This window comes from Podarcis cretensis (assembly GCF_951804945.1).
Source record: "Podarcis cretensis genome assembly, chromosome: 3".
NCBI classification, from domain to species: domain Eukaryota; kingdom Metazoa; phylum Chordata; class Lepidosauria; order Squamata; family Lacertidae; genus Podarcis; species Podarcis cretensis.
Genome location: NC_137172.1, coordinates 28,861,881 through 28,876,348, shown reverse-complemented (window position 1 = coordinate 28,876,348; position 14,468 = coordinate 28,861,881). Strand labels below are relative to the sequence as shown.

At 41.1% G+C, this 14,468-nt stretch overlaps 1 protein-coding gene across 18 annotated transcripts in view; it reads left to right on the top strand.

The window, feature by feature from the left end:
* ESRRG (estrogen related receptor gamma) overlaps window positions 1–14,468 on the top strand; it is a 496,182-nt gene that overhangs the window by 431,669 nt on the left and 50,045 nt on the right. The window lies entirely within an intron of this gene.

The window sequence follows — 14,468 nt, the reverse complement described above, 5'->3', positions numbered from 1 at the left end:
GGTTTAATATTTCCACATGCTGCCCACATTCCACAGAAAATAAACAAGAGAATTTTGTCTTTTGCTTATACGTCTTGCCTCAGGCAACAGTAACTGGAAATAACATTTTGGAAGGAGTCTCTACATATCAAACAAGCTTTCTTTGGGTTCAGTGAAATTGTGCCTTCCACCACACGCGCACCTTCCCACACCTACCCCATTTCACTTGGTTTGAATTTGTGTTGGCACACCTGTGTCCTAAAGCAGCTGACACTGTAGGCAGCCATGAACCATGAGTACAGGTGTACTTTAATGTCTGCAGACAACATAACAGTTCTAGATTACATGACCAGTATGATCTGCAACCAGTGCTTTGATTTTTTCAAATAAATATTTAGCACTTCCTCCTTTAACAACCTTCCTTGTCTTCAGGGTTGGCCCAATACATCTTGCTACCAGGAGTGAAACAGCAATTTATTTATTTATTGTGTTCATATCCCACCTTTTTGGCCAAGGAGCTCAAGGTGGCACACATGGTCCTCCTCCTCCTTCTGTAATCTCTGTAGCAACCTAGGAGATGATTTGTGACACCATGATCAGCTCCTTGGTTTGAGGAACTGAAAGCTATTCTCCACAGGCTGTTGGATTGGGCATTCAGACGAGAAATACGCACAGTGCCTGCTTATTTGGCATTGTTACTCACTTTGCTAAGAATATGTGCACAGATGCTTCCCTCCACTCCCCTCCAGTGTGTGGATAGGCCTAACTGTTTCAGAGTAGCCACATGAGTTGTGAAGATTTCAAGAGGATTTGACAAAGAACATAAAATGGCTTCTGAGACTTTTTTTTTTACTGCTCTCCTTAATGCTAGCTTAACACTTTGGATCAGGCACTGTCTCTTCCAGTGAATTTGAACAATGCAAGGCACAATCCTGAATGATTCTAATTACTTCTCAAAACCAAATAATAAACAACTATCAATACACATCTAAATCATAATTTGCTTAGAAAGGAGGACAGTAACACACGTTCTGAAGCGCTCCGCATTTTCTTCACAGAAGAAATTTAGTTGTTCAGAGTTTGCATCACAAATGGCTTATAAACGAGCTTTTGAATCATGAGCAATGTTTTTCTGGTACAGTTAACTTATTTCTGTCTCCTTAAACTAGTTTGTCTTTATGCTTTGAATGCTACAGTAATTTCTTTAATCAAATTGATGGAAGTCCCTTTCCCAGCCCACACTGAAACCAATTTATTGGTCATGATACGCCAGCTATGTTACTAACAGTCGTAACGAACTGTCAGGCAATATCGCAGTGAAGCTAATTTGAAGTCATTAGGTGTGCAGCGTTCAGGCAACAATTTGTTACAGTGGTTAGGAACACAGCTGACATTTCTGAATGGCTTTGTTCAGAGCAGGTCTAGATGAGCCCAAGCAAATTGTAAACTAATTTAAACATCACTCTGTATTATACTAGCTACTTTGTCTTACACTGGTTGCTAATAAAGCACCCCAGATTAAGTCAAAGCTAGTTAAATAGGTGAGTTTGAGTTTCATCTCTGGACAATGCCTACATCAGTCTTACCAATATGGGGGCATTTGCCCTAGAAGTCGGTCAATAACGCATCATGGTGATTGCCAAATATATTTTATCAGTTTGATTTGTGTTGTGAATACATGACATAGGTTTGCTTGTGGGTATGGAAGAAACCAGGCAATCTAGAGGGAGAGAAAACAATGGTTCAGTGCCTGCAGTTAGCAGCGAAAGCTGTTGGATGCTTAAAGACTGGCATTTTAAATTACAGACCAGGAATCTGAACCAATTGTGAGCTATTGAGGAATACTTCAACAGCAGGCCCATGGTCAGAGGCAAATTCAAAACCCGGCTTATGGTGGTATATTAAACCTATTAGCTAAATATACATACTGGTGTTCACTTGGCTAGAAGGAGATAAGAGACTGAATTGAGTACAGAACCTTCTGATAGCCCTTTTTGAATGCAAAGTTTGTTAAAATTTTCACTTATTGGTTGGACGTAAGTCACCAAAATACTGAATGCATAAGGGCAAGATGCAAAAACCGGTGCTCTCAACTTCAATTTTTAATGATGTAGAATTTGAGTATCTACATTTTAACTTTATTTATGTATTTTATTGAAACTTTGGGTACCAGCATATTTTTATTGCATACATTGCATTGCATACATTGCCATTGTGGGAGATCTTGTAACCAAGAGGCAGGATACATATTTTCTAAATTAATAAAATAAATATAGATAATATTTTTAAAAAACATAGTATAGTTATTATTTATTTATCTTAATGTCCATTATGGAGTCATTTAAGCAAATGTAGACGTGATCACTTCAGAATAATTCTCCAGGTTATTACAAATAAAATAAAATTAGTTCCAACCATCTTATTATTCAGGAAAAGGATAACTTTGCCAAATGTGTGCATCTTCACCTCCTTTAATGCTTTAATGACAGCTTTCCATTTTCCCTTTCTATGTATGTATTGGTACTGAAAAGTAGAAGAGGACAGTACTGCTAGAGCAATTTATGTTAATGGCAGTCATCATGTTTGACTTTGCAATCATTGCTCTCCTATAGTTCCTTAAACTTAGTTTCTAAAGGTATAGAATTTTTAACACATGGTTCTATACATGTCTATTCAAAAGTGAGTCCCATTGAGTTCGGTGGAGCTGACAACCAGATAAATGGGTATAGGATTGCAACCTAAGGAGATTTTCTGAGCATAATTTGGAACCAGTAAATGTCCAAAGCATATAAGAAGCATATTCAGTTTGTTGTTTTATCTAAAAATTGATCAATTTTCTCATGCAGATAAATTTAATTTTACAGCTAATCAAGAAAATTTGATTTTTTTAAAAAAAATTAGAAGAAACACTGCTTTATTCTTTATTCTGTATTCTGTCACCATTTCCTCTCATTTCTTAATTTTGGAGTAATTTCTTAAAATTTTGCATCAATCCCTTGAATGATTATCATTTTTTTGGTGCCCACTTAAATTCCATTGATACTACCATGCTGCTCTAGCTTTTTTCTAGTGAACAAAAAGATACAGAACTGAGCAGAAACATACCTTTTCCAGAAAGGAAACACACACACACCTTTATATATGGATTGAAAGGCTTTATCAGTAAATAGAATTAGTCTACTTGCATTAATAAATCAAACAAATGAAAAGTGTTGTTGTGAAACATGACCGCATCTTATCTGTAGAAGAAAATGATCACAATGGTATTAGGAAATTCTTGACTTTAGTTACAGGAGCGTAAAGGCACAAGAACAGATGATGGTGCCCTAATAGCCCTTTTTAAGAATGACAGGGCCCCACCATTAGCATCCTTTTATATCCTTGGAAATTGCTCATGCCTCGCTTTTCTGGTTCCTATCTGCCTGACTCTTTTTTATTTCTCTTTCAATTTCATCCGCGCTCGGATAAGCGCATGCTAACACAATATGATTGAGCTGTAAAATGGAACGCTGTCGCCTCTAATCTCTTTTATGTAGATATGGAGGTTCTTCCACACTCCACTTCATTCTTTCTCCATTGTTGGCCTTTATAGAATGGGTTGCCGAGTAATGGAAGCTCACACTGTCAAATATTAGAGCTAGGTTTCACAGGTTGTGATAAGAAGATTATCAGCCTAGCAGTCAGATCTATTGTTGTTCTTTGTGTCAGATTAAAATATTCCTATGTACTGTAACTTTGTTAGTAAAATACTACAGGTATTTAGGAAGGCTGTGTTGTTTCCAATGAGACAATGCTTACATTAGTAGATAAATCTGTGAGTAAGATGTACAGAGCCTAACTTATCTGAAGAAGTGTGCATGCACACGAAAGCTCATACCAAGAACTAACTTAGTTGGTCTTTAAGGTGCTACTGGAAGGAATTTTTTTTGTAGAGCCTAACTTAGATACTGAAAGCGTATGTTAGTTTTATTGTGTGTTGCATTTTGAACATGGTAAGTTTTGCTTTCCGACATCTTAAAAGTATAAAGCCCATTTTTTTCCATGAGATGAGATTCTGCTGATGTCTGACCACATTTTCAAAGTCACTTAGGCATTGTTTCTGTAATGCAACTGTCTCATTGGCATTCTGCAAAAATGCGCAATGCTCTCCTTTTACTAAGTGGAAGCAGGAAACATTAAGCTCTTTAAATGTGCATAACAGGAAGCTTAAGAGACAAAATGTTCTCTGTCATTTTTGCAGACACAAAACTCATCAAGTTAGACCAAAGTCCTTGCAATGTTTTATACTTAAAATTAATTTTAATTTGTACAAAAACATTGAATCTGGATTATTCTTCCAAAAAACAAAACAAAAAACCCACCTTTTTATGTTGTAAAATAAAACCAATTGCCATCAAGTGCTTTCAGATTTACCTATTATGCAATTATTACTTGTCTAGCATTGCCTGCTGGTACATTTAGGTTGCCCAAAGAGGTACTAGATATATATAGAGAGACTTATAATTAATTGAAAGACAGCAACCACTTTTGAGACATAAAGTTGAAAAATAAGTTGTACAAAGTATTGTGGCATTTTAAAGATGTGGAAATTTGCATTGCATATCTTAAAATCTGACATACTAGGTACAGTGAGTTTCATTTGTGTACCTGCAAGGAAGCAGGTAAGCTATCTTGAAAGAGCATATTTGTATGCTTGTGACCCCACAAAAGAGAAGTTCTAGAGGGTCGCCTGGAAAAAGCATCAGGGAGAAAATAAGATTGTAGTTGGGAGTGGTCCTTAGAACTTTGGGAGGAAGTTTTCATCCGTTTGCTGATGTGAACACGGTGGTGGATTAGATGAGGGCCAATAAGCTGTATTTAAATGTTGTTGTTATTTCATAAAATTCTTACGCCACTTGATTGTAAAAACAAACAAACCTCAAAGCGGTTCACAAAAAGATGAAACAAGAAAATTATCAAGAAAAGATTCACAACAATAGTTTAAAACATACAAAAAGTTAAAATACTAAAACAGGTTAAAATTCACATCAACTTTCTAAGCATCTGGGTAGGCTTGCTTAACAAGAATGTTTTTAGCAGGTGCCAAAAAGAATGCATTGAAGGCACCTGCTTGATCTCACTAGGCAGGGAAGATGGAGGCTCTTTGGTTTGGTTGTTACCATGGCTAGAAAATAGCCAAGTTGTTCTGGATGGAGTCACACTCCCTCTGACGGAGCAGCTACGTAGTTTGGGGGTATTCCTAGATTAAGGTGACCAGATTTTTTTCAATGAATCCGGGGACACTTTAAACAAACCAACCAACAAATAAACCAACACACAGATACAGAAGATGATTGATAGATCTCTCTCTCTCTCTCTCTCTCTCTCTCTCTCTCTCTCTCTCTCTGTGTGTGTGTGTGTGTGTGTGGTATATATAGATATTTTTTTTAAAAAAGAGAGAGAGAAAAATGGTTATTTAAAAAAAGAAGAAGTAATATCTTCTCTTCTGTAGTCTCCTCTGTTGTGCGGCCTTCCTTTCTTGGTGCGCTAACCATGCTTCCCACCCTCTCCCTCCTTGCACTGAGATCCCCTACAGGCTTACTCGGGAATAAGCATTAGCAGAACCCCCCTCGTCCTGCTGCTGCCCTGCCCGCCTGTCTGGGCGTCTTCTGCAGGCCCGGGGAGGAGCCGGCAGTGAGCAAGTGAGAGGAGGCGCACTCGGGCTGTGTCAGCTCATCTCCTGCTCACCTCTCGGCTGTGATGGCCACCAGCAAGCTGGCCGACAAGCTGAACCGCCACTTGCAAGTCGAGGAGCACAATGGCGAAGCTGAGCAGCTGCCGCAGCTGCCCAAACACCACCCGGAGGCTGAGCCAGAGCCCGAGCTCCAACCTCAGCAAGTGATGCCTAAATCACTGCCCATGGAGAACCCGTCTTGGCTTACCCTCCTGCTGCAGAGAAGCGGCCACGAATACATACTCCACCAATGCGAAACAGGGACTGGGAGGCTGGCGGCAAAGCAAGAAACACAGGCATCCTCCTAACAAAGGGAAGGTCGCCTACTTGAGACCCCACCATAGCTGCGCTGCCGCAAGCCTGACAGGCCAGCAGAAAACGGCAAAATTTAAAGAGACAGTCATGTTTATTCGCCGGAAGTCCACAGGCATAAAGGGAAGTTAATTAAAATCCAGGAACATTCCGGGGAGGAATTTTGTCTGGGGAAAGATTGGTGAATTTGGGGGCTGTCCCTGGGAACCAGGGACGACTGGTAAGCCTATCCTAGATACACTTTTGTTACTAGAGGCCCAAGCGTCTTCTACCAGCTTTATCTGTTTAACGAGCTGCAGCCATACCCTGAACAGGGATACAATTGTAGCCCATGCACTGGTAGCCTTGTGGCTAGATTACTGCAATACGCTCTAAATGAACCTGCCCTTGAGACTGGTTTGGAAGCTCCAGACTGCGGGTGGTAGCAGATAGCTGACAGTATGTAACGGCATTGTTAGGACATCTGCATCTACTATTGAGCCAGATTAATTTGTATTAATTTACAATGCCCTTAACAACTAGGTCCAGCGCACCTCACGGCCTGTCTGAACCCTTATGTCTCAAGGTGAATCACTAAGATAATTTGTCGGAGTCTTGTTGGTGAGGCTCATGTGATGTCAACACAAATCTGAACCTTCACTAGTCTCAGCCCAGTCCTGTGGAATAGGGAGCACCACTGCAAATTTTTCTATTCTGCCATGCTTATGCAGGGAATTGGGGGGGGGGGCGTTCCAGTAATAGTTAGCTGATTGATTTGTGATTTTAGTTTTTAATGTGGTTTTTGTTGTGGATAGAATTGTTGAACACTGCTCTGATTTTTTAAAATGAAATTGGAATATAGTGGATGATGATGATTTACTACATTTGTATACTGCCCTTCATCCAACTATCACAGGGCAGTTCACAACCTAAAAATACAAAATGAGAGCACAAAATACATAATAAAATAAAAATAAACCAATAACTCCTACTCCCACAAACATTCAAAAGGCCGTAGAATGTTAATCAACCAAGGCCTGGTTATAGGGAAATGTTTTCACTTGGCGCTTAAAGATATGTAATGAAGGTGTCAGGCGAGCCTCTCTGGGGAGTGCATTCCACAAATGGAGAGTCACTACAGAAAAGGCCTGTTCTCGTTTGGCAACCAGACCTCTTGTGGAGGAGGCACACAAAGAAAGGCCTCAGATGATGATTGCAGGGTCTATATCAGTTCATATCGGGAGAGGTGGTCTTTGAGCTATTGCAGTTCTGAGCCATTTAAGGCTTTATAGGTCAAAACCAGCACTTTGATTTGGGCCCAAAAAACTAATTGGCAGCCAGTGCAGTCAGGCCAGGATTGAAGTAATGTACTCAAACCGTCTTCCTTTGGTGAACACCTAGCCGCTGAATTCTGCACCAGCTGAAATTTCTTAAGATGCATTCCTATGTATAACACGTTGTAGTAATCTAAACTAGAGATTACCCGAGCATTGATGACAGAAGTTAGGCTATCCCTGTCCAGCTAAAGGTGCAGCTGGGCTACCAGCCAAAGTTGATGGAAGGCACTCTGCACCACTGAGGCCACCTGAGCCTCAAGCAACAGCAAATAATCCTGAAGTACACCCAAGCTACATGCCTGCTCCTTCAGAGGGAGTGCAACCCCATCAAGAGCAAGTAGCCTTCCATCCACCCTGTCTAGGGTACAACTCACTAACAGTGCCTCAGTCTTATCTGGATTGAGCTTCAGTTTGTGGGCTCTCACTCATTACTGAAGCAAAATAATAGTATAGCACATCCACTGCCACATCTACAGATATAGAGGTGAATTCGAGCAGTGTGTCATCAGCATATTGCTGACAATATATTTCAAAATTATGGATGGCCCCACTTAGCTGTTAAACAGCATAGGGGATAAAATCGAACCTCCCGGTTGAAGGCTCCAGAGGCCAAAGAAGACTCCCCACACCATCACCCTCTGGAAATGACCATCCAAGGAGGACCAGAGCCACCACAAAGTGGTGCCACCCACTCCTGACTAGGACAACCACTCCAGAATGATACCGTGGTCAGGGAGAATTAACAGGAGACACATTTCCCCTTTCTTTCTGCTGACAGAATCATAATATAGGGTGACCAAAGCAGTTTCTGTGCCAAAACCGGGCTTAAACCCTGACTGAAATGGATCTAGAAAAACTGTTTCCTCCAAGAGCACCTGGATTTTGTCCACAACCACCTGCTCAAGAACCTTGTCCAAGAAGGGGAGATTGGCAACTGGATGATAGTTAGTTAGATTTTCTGAATCCTGGGAGGGTGGGTTCTTCAAGCAAACAAGGACCACCCCCTCATGTAGGGAGACATTAATCAACCAGGTATCCTCTCCCTGCTAGTTTTTATCAGCCAAGAGGGGCAAGGGTCCACAGCACAAGTGGTCACCCACCCTAACCAATCCAAACACCCTTTCCACCTCCTCAAGCATTCCTAACTGAAACCCATCCAACACAACAGGACTAGACAGTGCTCTGGACACCCCTTGAGATACATCTGCTCTAATTGTGGAGTCAATATCCTGGTGAATGCAAACATTTACCCTCAAAATTGCGTTACAAACAAGTCACAGCAAGCTAACTTTGGTTCCACCACCTCCTTCAGGCCAAACTATACAAGAGGCTCCTCACTACCTGGAAAAGCTCTGCTGGAGGCAACAAAGTATAGGCAATGATTTGCACGGGTATTACATTCCCGATCCCCACACTCATTAGTATGGATGTTGAAGTCCCCCAGAATCATCAGTCTGGAAGTCCTCAAAACCACCTTTGAGACTAGCTCTGTCAGCTTAGAGAAGGGGACTTCTGGGTATTGAGGCCAGCAGTAAACCAGCAGAATCCCTAATCTGTTCCGATTGCCCAATGCTAGGAAAACACACTCTAGATTCCCCACAACTGGACAGAAAGCCTGGAGAGAGAGAAAATTTCTATAGACAACAGCACTCCCCCCTCTTCAACCTTTAAAGTCTGCCCTGATGCTGAACCGTGTACCCAAATGGGCACAGCTGGGTGAGACCAACTCCACCCTGCTCACCCACCCAGTTCTCAGTGATACAGACCAGATTGCTCTTCTCATCCATAATCAGATCATGTATGATGAAGGTCTTACTCAGAGCTGACCTGGCATTCAGCAACAGCATCCACAGACCAGAGGACTGGCTGATAGGACAACCACAGTTCCCCAGATTGGAGGAGGGCTTGGTACATGGCACAGTCACTAACTGCCTGTGCCCCTTACCCAGCCTGCCCCACCCCATACTTCCCCTTGCTCAGAACCACTGCAATCCTCTCTTCCTAGGCACATTTAACATCCTTTGATTTAAAGAAACAACAAAACCCCCAAATTTAGAAACCCACAAGTTTAAAAGCAGTTAAAAACAATTTTGAACATTTTTTTAAAATAGGGCAATAATAACCCTACCAATACCCAAACAATACCCCAACCCAGCCTCAGGTTTTGTAGATGGAGTCAGTCAGGGCCCTGCCCTCCCAGGTCAGGTAAAAATGCACTTCAAGGCAAGGAGCAGGTCTTCCAGGACTCGCAGCCAATCAGAAATCTGATTGTGTAAAATAATGTTATTGATGGATTTGTAAGTTAAAACATTCAAATCTTTCAGTAATGTTCAATAGTTAGAATGAGACTTGCATATTCTTTGTAAAATACTTGTTTGCCTCCAGAGTTTCTTATATGTACTGTTGTGGTGGTGTTTTCCCCCTCCTTTGAAGTCAACACTTTCTCTTATCTTTTCCCCAAATCACCCACATCTGTGAGTCCATGCTCTCTCTCATACACACAAGCTGGTGATTGCACTACACCCCCCTCCTTTATCTGCCTCAACCAATCTCCAAATGAATGCATGCCTATCATGGCCTTAGCTTTGACACTCTGGATATATTGATTAATAGTTGCCCTAAGCTCCTTTTAGCAAATCAAATTTTCACTTTTAGCAAGGATTTCGCCTCTGATTTATTCAGCAAAGTGAAATGCACTAAATTGACTTTGACATTCAGGGAAAATGGCTGAAAAACAAAGAGGAAAGGAAAGAGATATAAATTGTGTGGCAGCTGGGTACTTGAAGCATAGAAGAGACAGGTTTCTTTTTTTGTGGGGAGCAGAATATCATTGGCTAACTTAAAAACATAAACATTTAAACAGGAAAAAGTTGTTTGCTGAAACTAGATGTATTTTGGATTGGCACATTTTGCATACAAAGCCGTCATTCATCTAGCTCTGATTGCCAGAGTGAAAGCATCTGGGTATAATTTTTGGAATAATTACATTTTATAGATAGGCCCAAGAATTGTAGATATGATGTAATGTAGCAATTGTAAGTAATATAGGATCAAGTTGGAACAGGTAACTATACTAAGCTCCATTTTTTCTTTAAACTAGATCATGGGTAGGCAAACTAAGGCCCGGGGGCCAGATCTGGCCCAATTGCCTTCTAAATCCGACCCTCGGATCAGTGTGTTTTTACAAGAGTAGAATGTGTGCTTTTATTTAAAATGCATCTCTGGGTTATTTGTGGAGCATAGGAATTTGTTCATATATTTTTTTTCAAAATATAGGCCAGTCCGCCACAAGGTCTGAGGGACAGTGGACCAGCCGCCTGCTGAAAAAGTTTGCTGACCCCTGCCTTACATTAAATAAAACTTTAAGGCTAGACACTGGCTATGGGTAAGGGTATGGCTCAGTGACAGAGCATCTGCCTTGCATGCAGAAAGTCCCCAGTTTAATCCCCGGTGTCTCCAGGTAAGGCTGGGAGAGACTCCCTGCCTGAAATCCTAGAGAACTGATGTCAGTAAATGTAGATCATACTAAACTAGATTGTCCAATGGTCTGATTCAGTATAAGGCAGCTTCTTATACTCCTGTATTTCATAATAATTTTAAAACTTTGATCCAGGTATGTGTTGTGCAAATGGAAAATCACTTCTACATTTGTAAGATAGCCCCATCAAATTATTCCAGCCTCTGAAACCCCAGTCCATACCACTCCATATGATCCACCAACCCTCTGGATCCATGGAAGCCCTGTTGTGAAGTTGGAGTTATGCTCACTCTTCTCTGTATCCAGCCCTAAATATTTAGTATTTTAATTGAATCACTCTTAATGGTTTTGATGCCATCAAAGTTAAATGACACAAGGGTGGTCCAGGCATGCAGTGTCTCTAAACTTGACTACTGTACACTTAGCACCCGCAGCCTTACTACATGAAGTGACTTTGAACAATCAGGTTTGTGGTGATATGAAAGCACTGTGTGTGGTGCTGAAATGGCAGATTTGGGCATACCCGTTATTGCTTGATGTTCCTGTCATCAAGTGAATAATTTTTATTTATGAATTTATAGTCTGTACTTCCATACAAATGTAGCAATTATGTACACCATAAGAAAAAGATTAAACAAAGATTTCCATAAAACTATCACTTATAACATCCATAAATACTTATCGTAATTTTAAAAAATCATGTTGTAGAGGCTTGTCTAAACAAAAAAGTTTTCCGAAGAAATGTGAAGGAAGGGAGAGATGGTTCCTGCCAGACATTTGCTAGATGGACACTGCACAGGGCAAGGCCTGTCACACAAAAGGCTCATTTCCTAGTAAGGGCTAGTTAAACCTCAGTGACATGGGGAACCACCAGAAGTGCTTCACCAGAGGATCAAAGTGACCTAGGTAGAGTATAAGGGATCAGACTTTGAACTGCTTTGGGCCTAAGTTGTTTAGGGTTTGTGAATTAACACAATTAACTTGAACCTGGCCCTGTTGCAAATCAGCAACCAGTGTAGCTTTTTCAGCAGTGGGATAACATGTTGCTAGGAATCCCGCTCGTGTGAACAGTCAGGCTGCTGCATTCTACACTAGTTGATGCTTCCAGATCAGATACAAAGGTGGCTTCACATAAAGTGTGTTACAGTAAGCAATCCTTGTATGGCCTGCTGTGGTCACACTGTCTTGGTCCAGGAAGGGTGATAGAGGTGGTAAAAAGCACTCCTGGAAACAGAAATCTCTTGTGTCACCCAGTGATGGATAAAGGAGCACACATACACCCCGAATGCGTACCTGCTTCTTCATAGGAAATGTTACCTTATCCAGAATAGGCAGTTGACCTATTTCCTGGACACAGGAATTACCCACCTCACAACTGATGGCAAGAGCATCAGAGAAGGGTGTCAGTGACAAACTCCATGGAAGTTTCCTTTATATACCTGATCACAAACCATTTAGTGTGTGTGTGTGTGTGTGTGTGTGTGTGTGTCCAGTCATCCATTTAAGTGACAAATCCTCTAACAAAGTCATCCAAGTACATAGCTATACACATTTTTATTTTTACCAAGTGAAGCCAAGAGACCAAGCAGTGCAAATGATAATAGAAGATGTGTGTCATTTCTATGCAAAGCCCAATTGAATACAGAATCCAATCAAATCCAATTACATGCCTCATCTTAAGGGTGTGATCTGTAAGAGACTCACTCACCATAATACTGCCATCCTTAATGATTTTACTCAGGATTGGGTAGCACTGATTTAAATCAGACCTATTTCTGAGTACACCAGTTCAGTTTGAGCTTGCTCTGTCAGGGATGAGATCCCAATGTTTACAGGACTACTTGTACTTTGCTAGGTTAGCAGAGCTGCACGGCAAGCTCATTCTTAACACAAGAAGCAACCTTATTAAGCAAAAGAAAGAGAATATAAAGTGCATCCTATTTCCTTATTTTCATGTTACTATGCTCTTCTTTTTCTTTATTTGTAAGAAATCTAATAGGCCGCTGCTGCGGTGGCTGACCTCAAAATTGACCTAAGACTCAAGCAGTGGTGGAATTTTGCAAATGGGAGAGCATCTGGAGTGCCACACAAGACGTAGCAGGGCATCCCAGGCATTTACAGACGTATTATTTCCTTAAAATCATGCTGTTTCCCACATAATTTAGTGCAATTTTCAGCCCTCTTAAATGACTTGTAATTAGGAGAGTGCTATAAAACACCAATTTAAATTGCTGGAATAATCTTTCAGGGGCTTCATTTCCCAAACAACTTACATTGTACACTAAATAGATCAAAGAGGGTCAATTCTGTGTAAGTGAAGGAAACTTAAGGAGGGTGAATTACACTCAATCCTATCTTAAGTGAATTCAACTCAAGGAGGGGAGTTCTTTCCAAAGAGAACATTAAAGGCCCAATCCTTTCAGTCCCTTTGCCAGAAAATCTGTGTTTAGCAAACAACTATGCAACCACTCTGCCAATGCAGTTTCGTTATCTGTTGTCAGCATTACAAGCCAACCAAGGACATTGCATTAGCATGGCAGCAGAGGATGTGAGCGCCACTATTCCAGAATCGTATACTTCCAGAGGAGGTGCCGCAGCAGAACTGTGGGCAGAAGCTAGGCAGGGGCTGGCTCGACAACAGTATTATAAAGGTGTTTTGGCTGCTACTTTTGTTGGCATGTGTCTGTCTTGAGAGACGATAGAGTGAGCCTCTGGGAGTGAAATCAGACTACTGTTTGTCTGATGGTTAAGAGTGTGACTGTGAGTTCAAATCTTCCTGGTTCAAATCCCAAAAACCATTAATTCAAAGGTCATATTAGATAAGCCCCCATCTTTCAGTCTAACCTGGGTTTCCCCCAGTATTAGCATTATGACTATGGAAATAACCTACTTCATCGGGTTATTGTAAGGTTTACTGAGATAATGAAGGATCATTTTGAGTGTTTAGAGGAGAAAAACTGTTGTCTTAATATTAGCATTATGTGCCACAGAATGAATCAAACTTCTCTGTTCAGCGTGGAAAGCTGAAACAAATGTATCACCCTTACCTTAAGTTAACTGCAGTTCTTTCTAGTTACTTGTAAAACTAACCAGGTCACAGCTAATCACCCTGCTCTCTAACAGAAGTGGGTGGAGGACACGAGGTTAGACTTTATGCCACATGGTGTTGATGCTGCGTATTACAGAAGGCTGAGGGGAGGAGAGAGGAAGGGACAAATATTTGATTACACTGGTTTGAGAACAGACAGGTCTTTACCAGCATGACTAGGTCAGCGGAATGGACCAGTCTAGTTTTCTGGACTAAGCTGTGCCCAGTTAAATACTTTAAAGAGCTTCTACTTTCTCTGTGAATGCTGCAGGCTCTCCACCTGCTTAACCTAGATTGGAATAGGATTAATTACTTGAATTGCAAGGTCTCCGCAAGCCATCAGCACGTTTCCAGCAGGACACATGTCCTGTGTTGGTACAGGGAAGTGCAGCAAAAGGAATGTCTGGGTGTTAATGGCAAGCTATGCTCTTGAAAGTGTGTGTTTGGATTTTTAAAAAACTTCTTTTTGTATCTTTTGGGTCCTGTTTCTAATGTTAAATCTAATTTTAGGCTGTGCTCCACATAAGAATGATTATATTGCACATCAGCAGCAGTGCTTACTTATTTAGTTGCAAGCATTTT